The following is a 23,221-nucleotide window of genomic DNA, read 5'->3' on the forward strand; positions in this document are numbered from 1 at the left end:
AAAGCTGGAAAATGTGGCTGCTGAAAGCTCCAAAAGGAGAAGGCAAATCAAAAGCATGCAAATGTATTGTTTAAACAACACTGTCATGATTTTTTAAGCCAATCTCAGGATATTTTGGAACTCCTTGCCTGAGGAGGTTGTGAAGGCTAGGACTATAACAGAGTTTAAAAGAGAACTGGATAAATTCATGGTGGTTAAGTCCATTAATGGCTATTAGCCAGGACAGGTAAGGAATGGTGTCCCTAGCCTCTGTCTGTCAGAGGATGGAGATGGATGGCAGGAGAGAGATCACTTGATCATTGCCTGTTAGGTTCACTCCCTCTGGGGCACCTGGCATTGGCCACTGTCGGCAGACAGGACACTGGGCTAGATGGACCTTTGGTCTGACCTGGTACGGCCGTTCTTATGTTCTTATATTTTGGGGCCCTGTCTCGTGATTTTTGAATGCCTGGTGGTTGCAACGCTGCTAACGGCTGAGGGAATTTAAGCCTGGGGCATACACAGTTCTTGTACTGGTATCACTATGTCTGTGAGGGGTGTAATATTTTACTGATATAGTGAAACCTGTACCATCGCCAGTGTGGATGCAGTTATGCCTGTATAAAGGTTCCTTTACACTGGTATAACTTATTCCCCTTTCCGCAAAGGAATAAGCGGCACCAGTATAAGCACTTTGATACTAGTATAACCGTGTCCAGACTAGGGGGTTTGCATCGCTGTAACTATACTGGTTATGCATCCGCACACGGGAGCTACAGTGTCATTACCCAAAGTGGAATTTGGCCAGGACATTAGGGTTAACACCCTGACTCCTACGTGTGATACCTCGGTAGGCCAGGAGTTGCTGTGGGTCGTATGTATGGTCTGAAAGACAGAACCCAACTCCACTCAGATAAGGGGGCTGCTGGCCTGGAATGACCCAGATTAGCTGGCGATCTGAAAGGATTGCAGTGCAGGGATGTGTTTGCTGCAGGCAAGAGCTTGTGGAGTTGCATGTTCATCTGCCTTTTACAGCCCTGTGGATGTGCTCGGAAGCCAGCACTGAGAACAGGGGCAGGGAAGGAGGGTGGAGGTGTGGGGAGAGGACGCGGTTAGGGCTCAGCGTTGTAGAGCAAACCCTGCACGGTGACCTAAACCACATCTTCACACATCCTCCACCCACACGGCAGCCCCCATCCCTTCACACTGCAGGGTGTTGGCAAATTGCTCCCTGCACAGTTCACGGGGCACGCAAACCAACACCAAATGCCCCTTTAGGTTCAAGAGGGCTCATTTTTAGAGCAGCTGGGCTTCCGCAGAGATCACTGGGAGCGGCACATGCCAATACAGTAGCACCTAGAGGCCCCAACTGAGCTTGGGGCCCATTGTGCTAGGTGCTGCACAAACCCATAGTGAAAGACGGCCCCTGTCCATAAGAGCTTCCAGTCTAAACAGGCAAGTGGATTGGCCAGGGTCATACAGGGAGCCTATGGTAGAGCCAGGAATTAAATCCCTCTCCCCTGAGTTCCAGCCCAGTGCCTTAACCATAAGACCCAGACTTCCTCCCTTTGAAACCCCCCCTCTCCCCTTGCGACAGAATAATTGATCAGGTCTGGAGCCTTCATTTCTTTGGACTGCTCCTCTCTATTAAGGGAAGCGGAAGGGCCAGAATCGGAGCTGACTTGAACTTAACACAAAATGTAGCCCATAAAGTGCTGTTTGAGGTTAATTATGCATCATGTTTCTGTTGCTACCCCAGATCCAGCCAAGGGATAGGGTTGGAATCTCCCTCCACCCCTTCTCTGTCAATTTTTGAACTAAGGAGATTTACTCATTTGCTTCAGGAGCTGGAAAACTTTGTAGCTCATATGTCTGAAGGGATCTGGCCCTCACGTTTCGAGGTTTGATGTGTTCTGACAGCTCGAAAGCAGTCTGTGCTTCAGCTGTTTTGAGGAATTACGTACAGCATCTCCCTGTGCCAGGCCGTTTGGTGAGGAGATATTTGTTACAGCGAAGGCCTGGCGTTCGAGGTGGGGCCATGAACTGAACCCTCTGCTGGCCTCCACGAGACCTGAGCTGTGTTGGGGGTAGGAGGGCTTGGATGAGGTTCGAAGCTGTGCGGTTCTCTGGCCCATCTGTGCTCAGGGTGAATTTTGTAACGTCAGGAAATGAGCTGGTGAGGGGTAGGCGGCTCAGCGAGAGGAAGGCTGGCTTTGTGGTTAAAGCGGAGGACTCGGACTCAGAAAAAGTGGGCTCCGTTCCCAGCTCTGCCACGGTCTCCCTGCGTGACCTTGGACCAATCGCTACACTGAAAACGTAGGTCGGCCTTGCTACCTCGCTCAGGGGTGTAAAAAATTCACACCCCCTTTCAAGAGACATAGTTAAGCCGACCTAAGCCCCGGTGTAAACAAATGCTTGGCCAATGGAAGAATTCTTCCGCCAACCTAGCTACTGCCTCTCCCCGGGGTGGATTCACTACGGCGATGGGAAAAACACCTTCGTTCACTATAGCAACTGTCTACACGACAGCCGCCCCTCATGGGGCCTCCATTATGTCTACACTACAGCCCCTACAGCGACACAGCTGTAGCGCCGTAGTGAAGCCGCTTCCTACATCTGTGGAAGGGGCTTTTCGGTTGACGGACTTTATCTACTTCTCCGAGAGGCGGTAGGAAGAATCGTACCTGGGTTCCTGTCTGTTTCGAGTCACAAGGGAAACGAGTTTGGTGACGTTGTCTAGGGCCTGATTTCCAGAAGGGCTGAGCAGACACAACCCGAGTTGAAGTCGATGGGAGGAGCTGCCGGTGGTCAGCACCTTTGCAAACCAGCCCAGGGTGGCCTCTGATGGGCTTCCACCTCTGGAGTACTTGGGGTGAGGCAGATCCCGGAGTGACGTGCAGCGGCTGCGCTCTGTGTTTGGTAGGGCTGGCTGACAACTTTCCGTTTGAACTGTGTTTTGACGGGACACTGGGGTTTTGATTCAATTCAACGTTTCAGCAAAAGTGTCAGTTTTCCATAACAAATGTTAATTGAAGCCCAAACCCTAAAATATTTCAGTTTGGCTCTGCTGTGGCAGTTCCTTGTGGTATTAGTTGTTCGACTGTCTCATGTCCCCACTCTCCAGTATGGGCTGGTCTCCCCTAGCCACACGGCATTTCCCATCGTGCACCGGGACTTCCAAGAGAACTCCGGACTTACACTGGTACGGCTGAGAGCAGAATGTGCAAACTGCACAGACCTGAAGCGTTAGCTGCAGTGGGTTATGCAATCTTTGACTGCTCAGGCTTTGTTACACCTGAATTCAACCTGGGGCACTGTGGGCTGTTCAGCCGTGTCTTTCAGTCCACCAGCTATTCCTGAACAGCTGGCAGGGTGGACAGCTGGTTTTTCATTTCTTAAAGCTTCAAGATCATATTTTTCTTTCTTTCAAACCTGCAAGGTCTTGTCTCCCTCAGCTCCAAGGAGTAGAGGGCCCTTAGTACCTTGCAGGATCAGGGTCTTAGCTGCCTTTCTGTCAGGATTCTTGTAATGAATTGTCAGCCAGGTCAGAACAAATCTCTGGAGTATGAACCTTGAGATCCCAGCCCTTCAGGGACGAGGGATGCCCTAACAGGACAGGAACCCTGATTCCCGGTATCCCCTTAGACCCAGGTCAGGACAGAATATGCACTTTACCTGCATTCGTCACTTTATCCCCTTGGAACTGACAGGCATTTTTCTTTTTCAGTTTGATTGACAGGCAATGGCTACAAATTGCTGTCTGGAGTGAGCTGAAGATGCAGCCATCTGACTAACAGGTAGGAGGGAAAATCCCTATTTAACACCCACTATTGGTTTTTGTTTGTTTGTTTGTTTTTGACAAAGAGAAGACTTTTGGGAACAGATCCCCAATGTGTGTGCGGGGGGGCGGGGTGTCAATTGGGACAGCTCCATTGGGATCAATGGGCCAGATCCCTATCTGCTGCAGATTAGTGCAGCTCCCGAAAGAAGGGGCGTGTTGTTAGTTTACACCAGCTGAGGATCTGACCCCTAATTATTAACTAGGGTTTTGTTTCAAGGCTGAAAGCAACGGGGGGAAAAAAATAGCTAGTTTCCTCCCTGTCCAGTGTGGTGTTCTGTAAACGGGGCATTGCGCCATTGATGTCAATGGGCCAGATCTCCAGCGGGTGCAAACCAGAGTCACTCCATTGAAATGCAGCTGAAGACCTGCTCCAATATCTCCAGGGCATCTTCTTTCTTAACGGGACAAGATCGTGGTTCTCTGGCTTGTATTTTGTAAGCCTCCATTTCCCCACAGAGCCCTGGCCAGTTGGTCCACGGGGCAAAAGGTTCTGGGACCCCAGCACTGGTGGGAACTGGGCGGCGGGGGGGGATCCACAGAGTAGAGGATGAAGTGGTTTCAGGACAGAACCTCTCTCCTGCCTGGGCTGCGTGGAAAACCTGGAGAATGGCTCGGTTTAGGGAGTGTGCCTCCTCTGTGCTCCACCCTTCCAATTATGGCACTGTCTTCCGTCGGGGGCTGCTGTTTGCTGAGAGTGAGCGAGAAGGCAGAAATTTCCCCTCCCTATTTGGAAGGAGAGGCTGAGCTGAGATCACATTTCCTGTGGTCAAACTGGAGGGGGTAGTAGCAGTTTGACGTGCAGCTATTTCAGACCACGAGGCTGCCCACCCCCTAGGCGGCTTCGCCAGCCTCCGCTGGTGAGCCCTGCGTGGGGGTTGTGGCCAAATCTCCGTTTGTTACCAGTTGCAGGCAATAGGTGGTACAGTAACGGCCTAATCTGCCTTGAATGCAGGCTGAGGATTCAGATCATAGAGAGAACTTGCATGCTGGGGTGGAATGAGTGAGGGCTCTGGAGCTGAAACGAATGGGACCGTGGCTTGGGAGCAGCTAAGGGATTGTCCTGGGGTCAAATGAGAGAACGGGTGCCACCCCTACAGCTTTTGGGGAAAGGCACCTAGCCTTTTAAGTGGCTAATGGGATCCAGACCCTCTGAGGCATTGGTTTGAATCCAGCCCAGGTGTGTAGTGAGTGAATCCGTTGCCATCTGAGGGGTGCTGCGTGGTCTTTGTGTGAAACTAGTTTGCTGGGGCTCAGCCCAGGACCCAGCTGGCAGCAGTCCTGCTTGCCACCCGCTGGCACTAATTAGCCCTTGTGCAGTCAGTTACGCTAGTACAATGTGGGACTGAAGCGCTACCGGGCCAGAACTGTACAGCCACTTTGCACTGGTGCAAATGACTGCACAAGGTGCAGGGCAGGAGGGGAGCGGGCTCTGAATTCCCCTTGTCCCTGAAAGGGAGGGTCCCACCGGACTCAGAAGTGTGGCACATTGGCAAGGGGCCGTCTGCATGGGAATCGCACCTGGCCAATGGCCATGCTGTACCTGTTCTAAGTGTGTGTGTGTGTGTGTGTGTGTGTGTGTGTGTGTAAACAGAGGCCTTCAGTCATCAGTGCATTCACAAGCAATTTAAGGGGGGCCTTAAATTATAGTTGCTTCCACTTCAAGGCCCCTTTGCACTGCTCTGGCAGCATAAAGGGGCCTTAGTATAAATGAAAATCTAGCCATGAATCCACATGACAGGCCAGATTCACAGTTATGCTAGTCTGGCAGTGCAAAGGGGCCTTTAACATACATGCGACTGTAATTTCTTCCTATTTTAATAACAATGATAATCCCTACCTCTTATATACTGTACCGCTTTTCATCCGTCGCTCTCAAAATACTTTACCAAGGAGGTCAGCATCATTATTCCCATTTCACATGGGGAAACCGAGGCACAGAACGTTGAAGCGTCATGTCCAAGGTCACCAGGCAGACCTGTGACGAAGCCAGGGACAGAGCCCAGGTGCTCTATATACTAAGTTACAATGCTTTTAAGGCCTCTGTGTGCTGCCAGAGAGGCTTAAAGCAGCCTCAGGGCTTCTTTATACACCCACTACACACAGTCAGACTGAGAGGACATTTCAAGTGGGGTCCCACAGGGTGCATCCTGGGTCTAGTACTATTCAATATTTGCATTAACGAGCAGAGGACAGAGTGGAGCGTACACTTCTACAATTTATGGATGGCATCAAGCCGGGAGGGTTGCAAGCACTTTGGAGTGCAGGCTGAGAACTCAAAATGATCGTGATAAACTGGAGAATTGATCTGAATTCAGTCGGGTGGAATTCAGTAAAGAGAAGGGAAAGTGGTACATGTGGGAGGGGAAAATCAAATGCATAATACACCATGGGGAGTAATTGGCTTTGGTGGCGGTACTGCTGAAAAGGATCTGGGAGTTATCGTGGATCAGAAATTGAATGTGAGTCAACGGTGTGAAGAAAGGCATTCTGGATGTATTCACAGGAGCGTCATATGGAAAACGCTGGCTGTAACTGTTCCGCTCTACTCGGCACTGGTGAGGTCTCAGCTGGAGCAGTGGAACAGGTTACCAAGGGAGAGGCTGTAGAATTCTCATCACTGGAGGTTTTTAAGAACAGGTTAAACCAGCATCTGTCAGGGATGGTCTAGTTATATTTAATCCTGCCTTGGTCTAGATTAGTGTTTCTCAACAACTGGTCTGTGGACCGGCACCTGTCCCTGAGATCTCCCTGGCACAGTTTAGGATGGCAGTAAGCCGGTCCCTGGTATCGAAAAGATTAAGAAACACTGGTCTAGATAACATCTTAAGGTCCCTTCCAGCCCTACATTTCTATGGTTCTATGGAAAGTTGTACCATTTTAACTGTCCTGGTACAGATAAAGGGATATAACCCACGTCTGTGGAAGCAGTTCTACTGGTAGTATAAAAGCGCTTGTACTGGTATTGCTATTCTCATAAAGGAAGGAGACTAATAAGCGATACTGGCGTAAGGCACCTATATACTGACACAGCTGCATCCACAGTAGAGGTTGTATTGTATTTTGGTAGAAAATCACAGCTCTACATGACATAGTTATCCCAGTACGAAACCTGTGTGTGGAGCACACCTGAGTGTCATTCGGAATCAGGCCGACACTAATTCAAAGTATCTGCGCTAGTGCAAAGTGCCACTGTAGTGTAGACATACCCAGTTGTGGTTTGGTAGTGTTTTACATCCACTCTGCACTGGTTTAAGTGGATACACAACCTGAAGAACAACATAGAATCAGATCCTTAAATCTTCTAACAACAAGGCTCTGTGGGTGGTATCGGGAAGGATTAGGGTGACCAGATGTCCCGACTGTATAGGGACAGTCCCGATTTTGGGGACTTTTTCTTATATAGGCTTCTGTTACCCCCCACCCCCGTCCCGCCTTTTCACACTTGCTGTCTGGTCATCCTAGGAAGGATACTCATTTAAAAGTTCCGTAGCTAGCCAAAGAGTCCCACAAAAAGCACGGAGTGGACATCTCCTAGCCTTTATTTCTCCATCCACCTCCTGAATTGAATAGGTCCCGTTAACAAGCTTGTAAATTCCCCATGTCAAAAGACATTGCGATAAACAAAGAACAAGACGAGCACAGATTTGGCCACAATGGCTGGGCTTGTTAATGCAAGAACTCAGGCATGGGCAGAAAACCTGGTCTTCTGCTGTGCCAGCTTGCAGGGGTCCGGGAGCAGTGCTGATTAGATAACTACAGGGCCAGATCCTGAGCTGGTTTAAGTCAGCTGCATCTCCTCTGAAGACAGTAGAGCTAGGCAGAGTGACATCAGCTGGGTATCATGTGCCTCTTAGGACCAAGATCTGAATTCTCGTTTACACTAAGGCCTTTTATGCCACTGTGGTAAAGTAAAAGGGTCTTAAAGTAGTTATGAGTGTAACAAATTGACACTCACTTCAATGCCCCTTTGTAAATAAGAATCATGCCCCAGATGTCTGTGTCAAGGTGTGGCCATGAAGTTATTGGATGGAAGAGAGGAATCTCCGAGCATCTATTTCTCTGTCAAATAATTCTTTGCCTTTATGTGAAGATCTCTCACCTGAGGCTTTCAGAGTGCTCTGCAAACGTTCGTTACAACCCGTAGAGATAAGTATCATCACCCTTTTATAAATGGAGAAACTGAGGCACAAATATAGTGATGGGAGTTTCCCACAACCACACTGAGATTAGGTGGCAGACTGGGGTACAGAACCCAGTTTTTTTTCTGCTCTAACCACTGGACTCCACTCCTCTCCAATGCCAGGAGCCCCAACTCCCTGTCCTCTGCTCTAAGCACTAGACAACATTCCCTTCCCATGAAAGCAGATTGTATACTTGTTCTCATCCATCATGAATCTGAAACACTGTATAAGTGTGAAAAGACTCTTATCCTGTCCCTATCTCCTTCCCTTCCCCGGAAATGAGGACTGCTGATGGCATTACCGGGGGGGGGGAGGGGGGGAGGATGTCGGAACAATTTAAAAGAGGGTATTTTTTTTCTAGAACTCGTATCCCTGTTTATTGCTGTTACAGTAAATGTTTGCATCTCCATTGTCTGTAATGAGGTTGTGGGTAGAGACGAGGCCGGGTAACCGTTTTATGAGGGTTCTATGGTTTCATGTAATGTATATTCTGTATCTGATATTAAAATCAATACAAGGAGAGATTTTAAAAATAATCTGACACCCGCTCTCGACGTGGGCGGTGGGGGTGGGGGGTTATTTTCTCTGCTGAGCAAGCAGGTTTTGCTGGATGTTCAGAAGAGGATCGAGATGGCTCTTTAATATCAGATCGGGGGCAGATAATATACTTGAGATCATAGTGGCTGCATATGGAAAAGACCGAGTGAGGTCATTGTCCGTTCCCTTGCAAGGTCAAGATGGAGGTGCTAATTCTGATCTAAATGACACCAGTATAAATCACGGAGATATGCGAGTGTAGAATCAGTATAAGATCCCGTAATATCTCACGAGATGGAAAATCTGCTGGATCGTAATATGTTAATTGTTGTTATTATGTGTTACAGAAGTGCATAAAGGCCTCTGCCGAGATCAGGACTAAATGCTGCACAGACACATAAAGAGAGATTGTTCCTACCCTCGAGAGCTTACAAACTAAGGTCATGTCTACACTAAGGAGGCTGCCCCTCTGTCACCGTAGTGTAGATGCTTCCTACCTCAACAGAAGGAATTTTTCTGTTACGGTAGGTAATCCGCCTCCCCGAGTGATGGGGAATTCTTCCATCAACCTAGTCCCTTCTACACCAGGGGTAGGTCGGCTTAATTTATGGCGCTTGGGGTGTGGATTTTTCACACCCCTAAGCAACGTAGGTGTGTCAACCTCATTTTCAGTGTAGATCAGGCCGGGATGTAGAAAATAGAATCAGGCCCTAAGGCCCAGGCTTGGTCTACCCCTAAAACTTAGGTTGACCTAACTGCATCGTTCAGGGCTGTGAAAAATTTTGCGCCCTGTGTGACATAGTTAGGTTGACCTCACCCTAGGGAACATTGATGGAAGAATTCTTCCGGTGACTTAGCTATCATTGCTTCTCGACGAGGTGGATTAACGACATCGATGGACAAACCCCGTCTGTCGATGCAGGAAGTGTCCACGCTACAGCGGCAGCGCCAAAGCGGTGTCACTGTAGTGTAGACACACCCCTCGATTCACAAAGGTATGTAGGTGCCTAGCTCCTGTGGGGTTCACACAGGGACTTTGTACCAGAGCCAGGAACTGAACCCATCTTCCCCATCCTATTCCTTCCCTGCCTGACCATTCTTTCACTTTTTGTAGTGGAACCTGATCTGCACATTCCTTGTCTACACTAGAAAGTTTTGTAAGTTTAACCAGACTGGTGAAACTAAACCGATGAACCCCTCCTAGTGTGGACGCAGCTACGCTGGTATAAAAGTGCTTATTCGGGTATCACTTATGCTGGTTCAAGAACAGCTGAATGTATAGGTATGAGATCCAGTTAGACTGATGTAACTGCAGCTCATACTGGCTAAACTTGTATTGATATAAAATCATCCATCTAACCAACCTAGCTATATCGGTATCACGCTTCCAGTGTTGACCAGGCCTAGGCTACAAAGTGGTGCTGTTTGGAGGACACCGGGGTTGTTGCCGGGTGCCCAGACATAGGTTGTAATCGTAGGGCAGTAGGCCCCAGGACCGGTGGCTAATACGCTCTATATTTTTGATCAGGCCAGGGCTTTTAGCAGTTGCTCTGAGGCTACAGAATTGCTCATTCAGTGGGTTGATGCATGAGGTTTGAGGTTGGAGGAGGACTTTTGAAAAGTGCTGCTTTGAAACTCATCCCCTTCCGTTCCCCAAGCCGGCCTCACGGTAGGATTCGAGCGATTATACAAGCGCATTATTGACCCTGCCTCAGAAGTATGTGACGACCAATACTGGGGTGATTTAAAACCCACATGGCCCCGTCCTCGCGTCCTGGAACGCACGGCGCTGCTGTCCGCGATCAATAGGCACTTTGGGTTCCTGTGTCCAACGCAATTTGAGGTACGCCAAGAAAACCTCTCCTGCATTTTGTACCCAACCACTTCTGGTGCAGAAAGGCTCTCCGGGACAGTGACCTTCCTTGAATTGATGCTTGCGCCTTCCAGCGCCCGCAGCACCATCCCATTGCAATTGTACTCGGTAAATCACGTGCCTGGTAGTACCATGCGCTCCATCTGCAGGGCCTATGCCTTTGGCCCGTGCCAGTCCGGGAACAAGGCTCACTAAATGAGCCTCCCTTTTATACTGTATGCCATGAGCCTGATTTTCAAAAGCGCTGGTTGCTCATTACCCCTAAAAATCTGGCTCGATGAGGATATCGATCATACTCCAACCATATCCCACATCCAAACTCGGTGATAGTTAGGGTCCAGAGCTGACTCCATCTCTAGTTTGAATGAATTCATGGGTTGGTTTAACTTATGCAGTAGCTGCAATGTTGGGTCCCAGGGTTGAAAAGGTGCCTTCGGGACGTAGCATTGAAAATAAGGACCTGGTGTTTAAGGTTCTGTCCTAGGACTAAGGCGCCCTGGATTCAATTCTCTGCTCTGCAACAGACTCCCTGTGTGACCGTGGGCAGATTATTTACACACTCTGTGCCTCAGTTTCCCATAAACTTTTTGGAGCAGGGGCTGCCTCTTATATGTATGTCCAGCACCCAGCACAACGAGGAGCTGGTAGCCGGTGGGACTACTAGATGCTACTGCAAAGCAAATAGTTATACAGCATTGCCAGCTCCTAGATGTTCAAAAATCATGGGTCGAACCCAAAACGTCATGAGGCTGACTTAAAAAATCATGAGATTTAAAAAAAAAAATTAGATCAATCTTGGGTTCTTTTCATTGGCCAGGTGGTAACTGCCCTTTCAATGAGAAATGGCTTTTTGTCAAAAATGGAAATTTTCAGAGAAGAAAATCTCAATCTTTAATTACCTTTTCCCAGTCTTTCCAGGAAAAAAGCCTTAACCCCCCCCAAAGCCGCCGGTGGGGTGGGCAACGCTTTGCTTTTTGGTGTAAGGGGCGGTGCTGTCCTTGCTGTTCAGAAAGATTCCTAACCGGTAAATCCTAGAAATCCCCATTTCGTAGATGGGGAAACTGATTCACATTAGACAGGCAAAGTGAGTTACCAGAGATTACATGGCAAATCATTGGTACAGCTAGGGACAGAACCCAGGAATCCGGGTTCGCCAGCCTCACCTGCTTCAACCAGTAGACCAGGGGTAGGCAACCTATGATACGCGTGCCAAAGGTGGCACGCGAACTGATTTTCAGTGGCACTCACACTGCCGGGTCCTGGCCACCGGTCCGGGGGGCTCTGCATTTTAATTTAATTTTAAATGAAGCTTCTTCAACGTTTTAAAAACCTTATTTACTTTACATACAACAATAGTTTAGTTGTATATTATAGACTTATAAAAAGAGACCTTCTAAAAATGTTAAAATGTATGACTGGCACGCGAAACCTTAAATTAGAGTAAATAAATGAAGACTTGGTACAGCACTTCTGAAGGGTTGCCAACCCCTGCAGTAGGCCATACTGCTCTCCCAGAGCTGGGGCTAGAACCCAGGAGTCCTGACTCCCAGCACCCCCCGCCAACCAGGGCGGCACGTGCTAAGGGGCGGCATGCTGTCCATTCTTGGGGCGGCCCAGTCCGAGCGGCTTTTTGCTTCGGCAGTTCGGGCGGCAGTCCGAGCGGCCTTTTTTTTTGTGGAGTGGCAAAAATGGTAGAGCCGGCCCTGCCCCCAACCAGTAGGCCATCTTCTCTTCCAGAAATCAGACTGAGAACCTAGGACTCCTGATGTCTAGCCCCTAGACTTCACTTCTGTCACTTATAGCGTAGGGCAAGTTTTGTCCTTCCAATGCATCCATTGCCATTTGGTATTTTGCGACTGACTGAGATCCAGTTTCAAACCGCGGATGGAAGAATCCTTTCCCAGCCTCTCCTGCTGTCTTCATCGGAAACTCTTGTCGACACACGCATGCGTTCCTGCTTTAACCATACCTGTATCCGAGTGTGGATGCAATTGTATCAGTACAAAAGTGCATATATTGGTATAGCCGTTCCTGTACTGGAAGGGGAATAAGCTATACTGGGATAAGGCACCTTTAGACTGCTACAACTGCGTCCACGCTAGGGCATTGAATCACTGTAACTACACTGGTGTCGTTAAAGCTGTACAACTTTTGTGTGTGTGTGTGCACACCCTCAGTGAGTCTCCCTGTGGTTGCATATTTGTTCCAGACGAGTTTGAAAAGTCCCAAGTGTGCAGGCGTCCTCTGGCTCTGACCAAGCCCCCTGCGTCTGGATCTCTCACCACCATTTACCCCAGTGCCGAACGCTCCCATTCTGAGTCGCCTTTTCCAGGGCCCCGGCGCAAACGCCCACCCACCATGCAGCGCAGCGGCAGAATCCGGCCCCGAGGGTTTATTTACCAGTTCCCTTTCCATCACGAGATTGCAGGAGCGAGTGGGGCGATAGAGACAGGACGGATTATGGTGCGTGGACGTGCAGGGGGCATGCGGGTGTGGACGTCGGAAGGATTTTCGGTCCAGGTAACGCTAGACTGCCTTGCTGTCCGATCTGCTAGGCAGGCCCCCCCACACACTGTGGTCACTGATCCTTCGGCTGCAAAGGAAGTGAACCAAGCGGCTGCTTTCAACAGCTGTTTCCAGGCAGGCCGCTTTGGCTTCTCCCATCCCCCCCCCCCCCCCCGCCCCGCGCTTTACCACCTCCCTCTAGTTTTACATCTGTCTCTGCCCTTTAGACAGGCCGAGTTCTTTCTGTCACTCTAGGACAGTGTTTGGGGAAAGGGAGGGGGGTTGGCTCATTCCCTCTATGGTGCTGTCAGTGACAGATTGGGGACAGTTGTTGAGGTGCTGGTGAGGGGCGGCGGGGAGGAACACGGGACACAAGACGGCTTTCCTGCAGGGTTGGGACTGGCTCCCTGGTCCTCAGAGCTTCCTTTCAGACGTCCAGGGCTGAGCATACGTGGAAAAGGACGCAGCCATCCTGTCTCCTGTAAGTACCTCTCACTCTTTCCACTGGGGAGTTTAAAATTAGCAGCGTCTTTTTTTTAAAAAAAAAAACAGGCGTTGCTTTAGCTTGACCAGCCCAACTGGGTTAGGTTTTTTTTTTGTTTGTTTTTGGTTTTAAGCTTGGATGACGCTCCAGGGGCCCATGGGGTTTAGGAGACAACTCAGCAGCCGACAGCCCCCGACCCCCCACCAGATCAGCTTTCAGAGAGACTGCCCTGTGCTGAGAGCCCATGCTGGGTTCAGCCTTCTTATCTATTGTCACCCTCTGGTTTTGTTGCATTGTTTCTTTAGCTGGAGGTTTTGTTATTAATATTAGTAGTAATCATGAAATAGACCTTCGGTGTGTGTGTTTCTTCTTGAGTCACTTTCTGAGCAAAGTTGGGAGCTGGTTATTATGTGTATTACGGTAGCACCCTGATGCCCCAGTGGGGCATCGGGGCCCCATTGTGCAAGGTGCTGCACAGGCACATAGCAAGAGACTGTCCTTGAAGAGCTTGCGGTCTAAATAGACCAGACAGACAAAAAGGTGGGATGGGGAAACCGAGGCACGGAGCAGGGAAGGGACTTGCCCAAGTGGGCCAGTGGCAGAACCAGGAAAAGAACTCAGGTCTTGCGAGTCTTGGTCCAATGTATTAGCCACTTGGCCATGCTGCCTAAAACCAACCAAACATGCCCAGCCATGCAGATAAGATCGTTGAGGGCGTGGGTTCAGAATCCACATCTGAATGTTGTCCCTGCCCCTAACTAAAAACAGGCATCCTGACATCCACAGAGGTTTGCATCATGGAGGGGAGGGAACCCCTTTTCTTCCAGAAAGAGGAACGCCGCTGCTTTAAGAAGTCAAATAGCTCCCATCTCTCAGGGACCCAAGGGTGTTTAGAAAGACCAGATTCAGCGGACACCCTCACAGCACCTTTGTGTTGGCTCTGCTAGGAGGCTCACCTAAAGCCCTCACCCTGGGGAATAGCTCCTGCCAAGCACAGAGCTAGATCCGATAGCCCCTGCAGGAGTCTGTTCTGGGGTAAGCAGGGAATAGGAGACAGGGACTGTCTTTTTGAAATGTGTTTGTACAGCGCCTAGCGCCATGGGGTCCTGATCCATGGCTCCTATGCTTTGTGGTAATACAACTGATTAATAATAATAAATTCCTGGTTGCCACGAAACCTATAGAGTTATGGCAATGCGGGAGGCAAGTTATACTGTAGGCTGTTAAGGGCGGGAACTGTCTTTTCTTTGTAGGCGCGTACAGCACCCGGCACCATGGGGCCATGATCCTTGATGGGCGAAAGGGGGGCCTTTAGGCGCTCCTGCGGTACAGATAATAAATTAGGGCAGCCCGGGGAATCGACTGGCTCAGGAAGCCCCAGAATAGGGGAGACATAAGCTGCTCCTCCACTCTCCATGGGGCGGTGTAGGGATGAATATCTGCATCTAATCTCAGCGTGGCAGCTCTCAAACCTAGTAAGATGGTCAATTTCAGGCCTGTGACAGCAGCCCGGAACATGCTGCGAAAGAAAACAGGAAACAGGGTTGGGAGCAACCCACTGTATTTACTAGGTTTTACCCAGGCTGTTTATAGTGGTTCCTCTGAGGTCTTTTTTTCCCTCTAACACCCTTCTGCAAAAGCAATTGCACAGGGTGGTTTTGTTTCCATCAGGTTTGTTGTATTGCAGAGTGGAAATGTACACCTTGGGTGGGACCATGAATGTGTCCGGAGCTGGATTTCTTCCCAAATTACCCAGGTATCCCTGAACTCAGCACCCACCATTGGGGGTAAGAGTTTCCAAAGAGACCAGCACCCAGGTAGGCACCTAAGTAAGGTGGAGACTTCAGAAGCGCTCAGCGGCCAATGTGCCGATACGGAGCCATTTCTGTGGGTGATAAGATGGGAGCTGAGGTCTTCTGAAAAATCTGGCCTTGGATTCTTGTTGTTAATGACACCTAGCTCTTTTGGTCAGTGGACCTCAACACGTTTTACAAAGGAGGTCGCCATCATAATCATCCCCATTTTGTAATGGGGAAACTGAGGCATAGAGAGGGGAAGTAACTGGCCCAAGGTCAGAACCAAGCATCAAACTCAGGTCTCCTGAATGAGTCCCAGTCAACCGTTCTAGCCACTTGGCCAGCAATACTCAGATTGAGGAATGGCTCTTTAATGTGTCTCCTGCAGCAGTTTGTAGCACATGATATTAAACCACTGGGTGATTGAATTATTAAAGAGTCTAAGCTATTAACCAATCAGGATGCTTTTACTATGTTATTAACCAATTGTAACTGATAAAATAATAATAATACTTGTAAATGAAACACTGAATTCACACTACTGTGGCTTTTTTGGGTAATGTTGATTGGTAATTTGGCTCCTGAACCACTTGGAGAACAATGGCGCACCGTTGTGCGAAGCGCTGTACAAACGCCGGATGGTAGTCAGTCTCTGTCTCGCAGAGCTGACAATCAAATAGAGACCGCAAACACAGGGTCGGGGGGAGGGGTAGAACGCACATATTTTGCCTGATCATGTATGCTGAGTTCTTTTAAAGCTTCTGGCCTAATTGTACGGGATCAGATAGGACTGTTGGCTACCTGAGGGTTTCCCAGCCGGCTGTTGGACTCTGCGGCCTAGACCTATTCATGAAGCCGGAGCATAACATGTAGCAGAAGAAAAAATCATCAGGCAAGGACCCAGAATCAGGGTGAAAATCTTCTAATGATGGGCCTGTTTTTCTAGTACCTTGTGCCGTCATTTTGTATCTGTGCAAAGTTGGGGAGATTTCCCCAAATTTGTTGCTTTAAAGAAGAGCAGGGGTCCTCTCTTACTCTGTTTTTTTTTTTTACTTCCCCCGTTACCATGGTATCTGAGCACTTGCCAAGCTGGGTATCAAGCGATAGGACTGGCATTGTTCATGTGGGTCTTTTTCCCTTTTCCTCTCTCTAGGGGGAAAATTGTGTGTGGATTTTTGGGGGTGTTTTTGGTGGAGGAGGGTTCGATTTTGGGGGTAGGAGGGATGGGTCATTCAGAATTTCAAAACTCAAAAAAATAATTGGATAGGTTGAAAAATTGGAGATTCCAACCAGCTCGGTGGTCCACTCACCATTTTTATATCCCTTTAACTGTATCTGCTTAGAAGCGACAAACATGCCTAGTGTGGATGTAGTTATACTGGTATAAAAGGGCATAGACCAGTACAGCTTATTCGCACAAACTGTGTGTCAGCTGGCTTCAAAGCACGATGTGCTGTATGCGTGTATCAGTGAAGATCAGGTCAGCGCGCCTTGTGTGTGAGCGGAACGTGATAAATCCTGTCTCTCTCTTGTCTCTAAGTGTTACTCTCAGTGACCTCTCTTTTAAGCCTCCCGCTCTACGGGAAGCAATACGGCCCAGCGGGTGGGACGCTGGGCTGGCAGTTGGGAGCCCAGGGTGCTAGTCCTGCTCTGTTTGCTCTGTGATCTTGTGCATGTCACTTCTTCTCTCTGAATCTCACTAGGTGGGTAATTGATGCTTGCTTCCCTTTCTAAAGCACTTGAGGGTTATGGTTGATTAGAGCTAAGTTTTGTTATGTCTTAATAATCTCACTGTTACTGCGGAGGCTATGGTGGAATAAAGAAAACCAATGCGTATTCCACAGAACTTCAAACGTTTCCACCTCCGATGGACAGGACACTGCATTGGGAATCAGGACTCCGGGGTTCTATACTGGCTCTGTGAGTGACATTGGGAAAATTCTTTGCTTGTCTTGTCTTTTTAGACTGTTAGCTCTTTGGGGTAGAGGCTGTCTAGCATGGTGATCTTGGCTGGAGCCTGTAGTCACTGCTGAAATATAAATAATAATAATGTAGATGGAAAAACCTCCATGAAAAATTAAAGGACAAAAGCGCCTAAGTAGGAAAACAAGGTCTTGTTCAAATACTTTTCCCACCCCCCAAAAAAACAAAAAAACAATGAGACTGTGGAACTCATTGCCAAAAGAAGTAACTGAGGACAAGAGTGTAACAAGATTCAAACAGGGACTGGACATTGATATGGAGATCAAGAAAACCCAGAGTTGTCATAATTAATGATAAACATTCCGGAAGAAATACTAAACTTCAATATTCAGGCTTAAACCAAAAGGAGACCAGGAGAACCCAGATCTATTGCTGCTGGGTTCTCACACCTTCCTCTGCAGTACCTGTAACACCCAGGATACTGGACAAGTTGGACCTCAGGCCTGATCCAGCCTAGGGATCTCTCTGTTTTTATCCTTAAAATGACTGTATCCATACGAACGAGCTAATACATTTTTACTTAGAGTGACACAGCAAGGAATAGAACCCTTCCTATCATTGACCTTGGACACACGAATCTCCATTTTGTGCCTCAGTTTACTCAATGTTCAGAAACTTACAGTGACCTTTCACGTCCCTGTTTGCTGTCTTTTGTGCAAACAAATAGAGCTGGGCACATTTTTTGGTCCGGAAGTTTTTTTTCGACAAAACAAGTTTTTTTTTTTCCCCCTAAATGAAAATGTTCACTGCATGTTTTCATTTCTATCCAAATATGTCTGGGTTTTGAAAACTATACATTTTTCTTTCTTTTTTTTTTTAATGAGCCTCCCCCCCCAAAAAAAGTCTATGAAAAATATTTTTAAATGAAAATTGTGTTTCTTTAAAAGAATTGTTTTTTGCAGTACATACGTTTTCTGAGCAGCTCCAGTGATCAAGCACACCAGACATAAATTTGCTCCTTTATCTGTCACCCTTAAATGACCACAAACTACTTCTGAGCACCTTACAGACTTTAAGGTATTTATCCTCATAACCTTATCCCTGCGGTAGGGCCATAATATTATCTCCGTTCAACAGACAGAGACACAGAAAATTTCCCAAGATCGTACAAGAATCCATAGCAGAGTAGAGACCTGAAGGCAGGTTTTCTGCGCCATAGGCTAACACCTTAACCACTAGACCAGGGGTCAGCAACCTTTCAGAAGTGGTGTGCCGCGTCTTCATTTATTCACTCTAATTTAAGGGTTTGCGTGCCAGTCATACATTTTAACATTTTTAGAAGGTCTCTTTCTATAAGTCTAATATATAACTAAACTATTGTCGTATGTAAAGTAAATAAGGTTTTTTAAATGTTTAAGAGGCTTCATTTAAAATTAAATTATAATGCAGAGCCCCCCCGGACCGGTGGCCAGGACCCAGGCAGCGTGAGTGCCACTGAAAATCAGCTCGCGTGCCGCCTTTGGCAGGCGTGCCATAGGTTGCCTACCCCTGCACTAGACCATTCTTGCTTCCCTCTGTCCCTGCTCGAAAGGCTTTGCTATCCACATACCTGAGGCAGCTCTGAAAAGCTCAGGCCAGTTTGTAAGCATATGCAGCCGTAATCCACGGCCATCCCATATGGCTGGCAGGTGATGCTTCCATATGGAGCCGCTCTCGGACTTTTCTCAGTTCATCAGCCCGAGCGTAACTAGCGTGAACTGCACCATCCTTGAGTGCTGGTGTCTTCATCCCAAAGATGTGCAGTGATGTTTTTGGTTTGGAAGCCGTGTAAGGGTTTATCGGGGCCTGTTGTGGGAATCTCATTTGGATTTACGATACATAAAGCAATGCTGTTTCAAGTAAAGCCATTTAGTCTTGTGGAACTATATTTATCAGAGATATATCTGGAAGGCCAAATTTCCTTGCTGAGTCAGTCGTGGGTTCCATTCCCAGCTCTGGAAGATAATAGGGTCTGGTGGTTAGAGTAGGGGACTGGGGACTCCTAGGGGGCCAGCTCTGGGAATGAATGTAGCCTGCTGAGAGTCTATTTCTGGCTTTGATTGGAAGTGTGTCTATGCAGGGGTTCTATTACCGACTCTCCGCATGACACTGGCCAAGTCTCAGGTGCCTCAGTTTTCCCATCTGTGCAATGGGTCTATTTACCCTCCAAGGTATGTTGACTGTATGTCTGGTCGGAATCACGGCCGCTCCAGCAAGATGTCCTTTGGCCTTGGTTCAGCAGTGACTCAGAAGGAATAGCGCCACTTAATGAATCACTGTTTCCTCTAACTGCAGAGGCCTCCCTGCTGAATACTCCTCTGGTTGCCCGCTTTGCTGGTGGGAGCTGGCAGGATGACTGCCTGACTTCAGGCCATGAGAATAGCTTCGTCCATCCATGGCTGTCCTTAAATGCGGTGATAGGAGATGTTAATATTCGTAACACGGCTATTGCCTTTGCTGGCTTTGGGGATTTGAAGGGTATCCTTTCCACTGGGGTGGGTGAAGAACGTGGATTTTGGCAAGAAGTGTCATGAACTGGCACGTGTATGAGAGAGAGCACAAGAGCGTGAGAGAGCTGCCCTCTACTGGATAGAATCAGAACAGCCCAGCTATGTATCATATATCCTATACTGCTAAGCATTAGTGGCAATTCTCCTTTTGCTTAGGTGGCAGAGACCTGCTCTTTTGGAGCAGTAAGATTAAGGCTCTAGCCCCACCATCACCATCAAGAACACACTACATGTTCATGTAGTGCAGGACAGAGGCAGCTAGTGGACCACTGATTTGCATCAATAGTTTGCCAGGCTGCTTCTGCGGGGAAAAAATCCTTTCTTCTAAGAGGACTGGACAGGAATGGGATTCAAAATCTTCCTTATAAAGGCAGATCTGGTCTGGGGTAGCCGCCTTCGCAAACAGGAAACATTATGCAGTGAGTCTGGATGAAATTTTCTTCAGTACCTTGAGATGGGGCAAGCTTATTTATTTTAATTTTCACTTCCAGTTTGTCCCAGCTCAACCCACGTAATTTACAGACAGCAGGGCCAGTTACGCAGAGCGGGGGGGACAGGTTTTGTGTGTGTGTGTGTGTCTGTAGAATATGTTTCCTATGAGTGAGTGGCAACAGCTGATAACCAGCTGTCTCTTTGCATTTCAGTTCCTTAAAGAGCCAGGGCCTGATTCTCATTTGCACCAAGCCTCCTTTGTATCAATCTGGCTTTAATGTGGGCGTAAATTGGCCCCTTTACATTGCCAGGCTGGGTGTAGAGAGGCCTTGGAGATGAGGATCAATCCCCAGGTTCCCTCGTCAGCCTTTTGCTTGTAGACATACGTGCGTGGGGGCTGTTAATGAGTTAGGGGACGGAGCTGTATCTCTTACTGGCAGGTGGGAAGGGCCTTTGTCCAGGCTGGCCTGGGAATGTGCCTGTGAATCGCTGGCGTTCCTTTGAATGCGGTAATAGGCATGACCGAATGTACCTTGTCATCATGCAGTCACATGCCCTGGCGGAGCCATGAGTCATGCAGCTGAAGGCAAAAGGGACCCATCCCCATGGCTCAGTTTTCCCTGCCCCTTGTGCGGTCAAAAGCACCGGTGCAGAAGGCGTGCAAAACACTCCTTGATTCGGATTCGGTTCTATTCAACCCGCTTTGCCCTGGGGCCAATGGCTGCACAAGGTGCCGGGCAATGGAAAGTCAGGGCTATTATCAGAGAGCAGCATGGCAGAATCCCCGATATCCAAGCACCCCCAGAAGGGAAAGTTCAGAATCTAGGGACAAGAGTCCTGGCTGAACCCCCACCAAAATAAATAAATAAGTAAAAAAATCTGGATCCCTTGAAAATAGAGAGATTCGAAGCCAGGTTCTGAACTATGTGACTCCCGCCCTAACTTGTCACTATGTTACATCTCCTTTTGCCTCCTCTTGGTTGACAATAACAGCAGTTGGTATCAGAATGCTAGTCCTGAGAGGTAGTGTGGTCTAGCGGCTAGGAGACTGGCTTGCGTGTCAGAGTCTGTTCTCATCGCTGCTTCTGGGTGAGGTTAGGTGGCTAATTGTGCCTCTGGTGCGTTGTCTGCTTAGACTATAAGAAGCTTGTCTGGGCAAGGGCTGCCTCTCTCTGTGTCTGTGTGTAGAACCTAGCACATTGAGGACCACTACTATTATTACTCAGATTATTGTAGCACTTCTGAGCCCCCGTCACGGACCAGGACCCAGTTGTGCTCGGTGCTGTACAAACACAGAACACAGACAGTCGCTACCCCTTGATCTTGGTTGATCACCCTCGGTTCCACTGCAGTACAAAAAATAATGAATAACTCCATCAGAAACCTGATCCCCTTTATTTACAACAGCTCTGCCTGCTGGAAATCTTCACTCTTGTGCCTAAAGGAACTCTGTGTTTTAACTTCCAGCACCGCTGGTTCTACCAAATCTCACAGTACATAAAGCAAGGCTTTGAGCTGGCCGTGTGAGTGTGTGTAGGGGTCTGAGTTGATTAGAGGATCAGTGCATTATGGTGGGGGAACGGAGGGAACTACGTACACTTCTGTATTTCATTTGTGTACATGATCTGGATTGATTTGATCAGTGCTTCACATACGAGTGCAATTAACATTTGGGTAATGCAAGTAAAACCCACAACCCCGTGATGTTTATTATTGTTATATTATTGGCCAAGATTTTCAAAAGTTACTAAGGATTTTGGATGCCCAACTTGAAACATATTAAAGATGCCTGATTTTTAGAGGAAATCCAGAATGACAGCCCTTTCTACCTCTAAACTCCTACCAAGCTCCTCCCCTCAAAAAATCAAACCAAAACCCCAAACCCAAGCAGAATTTTGAGTCTGAAAATGGAGAAGTGCCAGAGACTCCATGAAATCTACTAGAGACTTCGCTATTGGTTCTATATGGTCAGATACTGAGGCGATGAATCACAGTATAGAATACAATGATAGATACACCAAATAGCTATTATTTGTACATCAGTAGCACCTCGGCCAGGGAAAACATACCCGAAGTGGTAATCAAAAATGGATCATTGGAAAATGAAAATAATAACTGGAAAACTGTAACAAGAAATTGAAAATGATAGCTGAAAGAACCCCGGCGATTAGAAAATGAGAAAAAAATGGATAACTGAGAAAATAAAAATGAAAACAGTTACCCCCCCCCCCCGTTTTTGAGAAGAAACATTTGAAAAATGGAAAATGTGATTGTTTTTGTAAAATGGTTGTATTTGAAAAAATGGCCACATTTAACTGAAAAGTTTTTGTTTCAAACCAAAAATTTCAGCCGGCTCCAATCACTGCGAATGTGCCCTTGGCTTGAGCCATATTAATTAATTGCTGCCTTGTGACCTATATTATTATTATTATTCATTATTGTGGTAGTATGGACCAGGACTCCATTGTGCTAGGCACTGTACAAATATAAAACAACTATTCTATTCTATTCTATTCTATATAGACTCTTCTACTGCCTTCATCACTGTAATAGCTGAGTGCCTGGCAGTAAAGCAGGAAGCGCTATAGCTCACATCTGATGGACATGGGTGCTGTCCATCCAGAGAGCTCTCTGAGAAGGAAGAGCTGGGGGTAATGGGCCTGATTCTCCTCTTATTTATGGCGTTGTAAATCAGGAGTGTCTCCGTTGAATGGGGCTGATTTGTGTTGCTCTGCAGCCTGTGTGGTCAATTACAGCAGGGCAGCGTGGGATGTATAACGGTACCAAATCAGAACGGTAGCATTTCCCACCCACTTTGTACTGGTCTGAATGTCTGAACAAGGTGCTGGGCAACAGAGAATCAGGTCCAGTGGAGTTTCCCTTGGGTAAAACCCACACATCGGAGAGGACAACCAGCTGCTATGATTATTGGGGGAAAACCCAACGCCCACTATGGATAGCCCCTAACTTTCCTTTAGAACATATTCTCCTCTTTGCACCCTGTAATGCTTCTTAACTTGGTGTTTTGCCTTGGTTCCAATCTCCGGTGCACAAGATTTGACTTGGGGGCGAGAATCTCATTCTTCTCAGGCCCTTCCATACCGTCCTTGGGGTCGTCTCG

The 23,221-nt window shown here is 47.9% G+C and overlaps 1 protein-coding gene across 9 annotated transcripts in view; it reads left to right on the forward strand.

Moving 5' to 3' along the window:
• Positions 1-23,221, forward strand: part of MEF2D (myocyte enhancer factor 2D) — a 172,062-nt gene that overhangs the window by 47,884 nt on the left and 100,957 nt on the right. For 8 of the 9 annotated variants that reach the window (XM_034756671.1, XM_034756674.1, XM_034756677.1 and 5 more), the window contains exon 2: positions 3,707-3,776. The gene's annotated coding sequence lies outside the window, so the exon portion shown is untranslated. Of the gene's footprint in view, positions 1-3,706; positions 3,777-13,281; positions 13,398-23,221 lie in introns of those variants that run through there. The other variant, XM_034756672.1, reaches the window with a different exon arrangement.

The sequence above is a fragment of the Trachemys scripta genome, chromosome 24, assembly GCF_013100865.1.
Source record: "Trachemys scripta elegans isolate TJP31775 chromosome 24, CAS_Tse_1.0, whole genome shotgun sequence".
Classification (NCBI taxonomy): Eukaryota; Metazoa; Chordata; order Testudines; family Emydidae; genus Trachemys; species Trachemys scripta.